The sequence below is a fragment of the Oryzias melastigma genome, linkage group LG22 (assembly GCF_002922805.2).
Source record: "Oryzias melastigma strain HK-1 linkage group LG22, ASM292280v2, whole genome shotgun sequence".
NCBI lineage: Eukaryota > Metazoa > Chordata > Actinopteri > Beloniformes > Adrianichthyidae > Oryzias > Oryzias melastigma.
The window spans coordinates 18340929-18343019 of record NC_050533.1 but is presented as its reverse complement, the minus strand read 5'-3'; the positions used below and the strand labels follow the sequence as shown (position 1 = coordinate 18343019).

General features: G+C 38.0%; 1 long non-coding RNA gene across 1 annotated transcript; it reads right to left on the bottom strand.

Annotated features, from left to right (window-relative positions):
• Positions 1-6: 6 nt before the first annotated feature.
• LOC112147131 lies at positions 7-1138 on the bottom strand. Its single transcript, XR_002919403.1, has 3 exons — positions 940-1138; positions 743-847; positions 7-638 (listed from the first exon to the last, which is right to left on the bottom strand). It is a non-coding gene; the product is annotated as an uncharacterized LOC112147131 (long non-coding RNA).
• Between the last annotated feature and the right edge of the window lie 953 nt (positions 1139-2091).

Sequence of the window (2091 nt, the reverse complement as noted above, 5' to 3'; positions counted from 1 at the left end):
AACTGACATTTTTTCAATTCAAATGTTTGAAAGAAACACTGTGGAGTTTTCAGCTTCTTCTCTAAAAACATGCTTTAAAAAAAATCTGTAAAGATCACGTCAAAGATCTTCAGGTTCAGAAAAGGAAAACTTGAAAAGGAAACCTATGAAATCTAAAAGTCTAATCTAAAATATGAAACACTGAACAAACTGACCAATAAATAAAGAAACAATAAATGTGCAGATTGTTCAGGTTAAAGCTAAAAAGAACATTTAGCTTCAGTAAAATTCAAAATATAAACACATCTAAACACAAATCTAACAACTGAAAAACAATAAATATTTTAAAAGTTCCCTCCAAGAAATACAATAATTATTAGGGAACTTATCAATAAACAGTAAAACACAAAACATTGAACAATCTAATAAATAAAGACTGTTCAGTTTAAACTAAGACAACAAACAAGGAATGCAAGTTCACACAGAGGTGAACTGCATGCTGGAGGTCAGCTGGAGGTGGGCGGAGCAGCAGCTCCCGGACGCCGCCGTTTGGCCGGAGGTTCCTGGTCTCCCTCCGGCTCCATCAGGAGTTTGACAGACAGCTGCTGTCGTGTTGACCTTCTGACTCCTCCCAGATGGACCTCTCCGCTCCACAGGACCTGAAGAGACAAGAATCAAAGATCATCAGCTGAATCCTTTACATTGTTACTTTGCTCAATCAAATGACAAACTGGACAAACTCGTTCATACGTGGAGAGCTCACCTGTGGAGCAAAGGGCGGAGCAGCAGCAGCAGGAGGAGGAGCCAGACGCTGCTGCTTTGCTGGAGGCCCCTCATGGTCTCATCTCCTCTGAGGCTCCCTGGCTCTCTGGAACAGAAAGGAGTTTGGTGATGTTTGTGTTAATGGAACACATCAGACACTCTGAGATGTTGGAGACAGACAGCTGCTGTCATGTTGACCTTCTGACACCTTCTGGACGACCTCGTCCTCCACTCCACCGGCGCCTGGAGGACCGGAGGCTGGACCTTCAAGAATGGAGACACCAGATCATTCAGCTGCATCCTTTACAGCACATGAGTCAAAGTCAAGGCCCGGGGGCCGGATCCGGCCCTCCAGGTAATTCTATCCGGCCCTCCAGATCATTTTATTTGATTATTATTACTGGCCTGATGTTATCTTGCACTCATTTCTAACCTGTATAATTCTGAAGAAATACATTTTTATGGAGAGTAAAATATTGAAAGTTATTTATGGTTTAAGTTGATTTATTCTGGAATAATATTCCTGCCTACGTATACGTATACGTGTTCCTTTCCTTTAAAAAGTGTTTATTATGTAAGACTTGAGCTTTTTTTCTTTCTTTTCCTTTTTTTTTCTTGGCATGCTGCACACCTGGAAACGTTGCATCCCTGCTGCTGAAACCCGGATAAAGAGACTGTACAGCTGCAAAAGCTGCAGCCAGAGCCGTGCAGACAGAGGGTTGAGTCAAAGCTGGACATGCACTTCAGACACAGAAAACCCCCTTTCAGTTATTCATGTGAACAGATTCATTTTTTAAGGTTATATCAGGTCAAACTTGATCTTAAAATAACTTTTAAATTCTTAAAAAATAGAAGTAAAAAAACGTAAGAAAAACAAAACTTGAAGAAGAAAACCAAAAATCTTTAAGACATTCAGAGTTAAGAGTCAAACTCATTTCCATCCATCCATTCATGGGTTGTAGAATAAAAAAATGAAAAATTACACTGGGTTCTATTGAAGCGATAAGACCAGGACAAAGTTTCCAGATTCTTTTATTTTATTGTTATTAATGACCCGATGTTATCTTGCACTCATTTCTAACCTGTATAATTCTGAAGAAATACATTTTTATGGAGAGTAAAATATTGAAAGTTATTTAAGGTTTAAGTTGATTTATTCTCTAATAATATTCCTGCATTTTTATTATTCATAATTATGTTAAAAAGTTACAGTTTAAAAAATTGACATTCTGCTAGCTTTTTGGACTATTTTGGAATTAACTAAGATTTATTTATGCTGTTTTGGAGTTTAGCTAATATTTCAGCTACATGCTAGCTGTTATGGCTAATGTAGGATTGTCTAATAGTTTT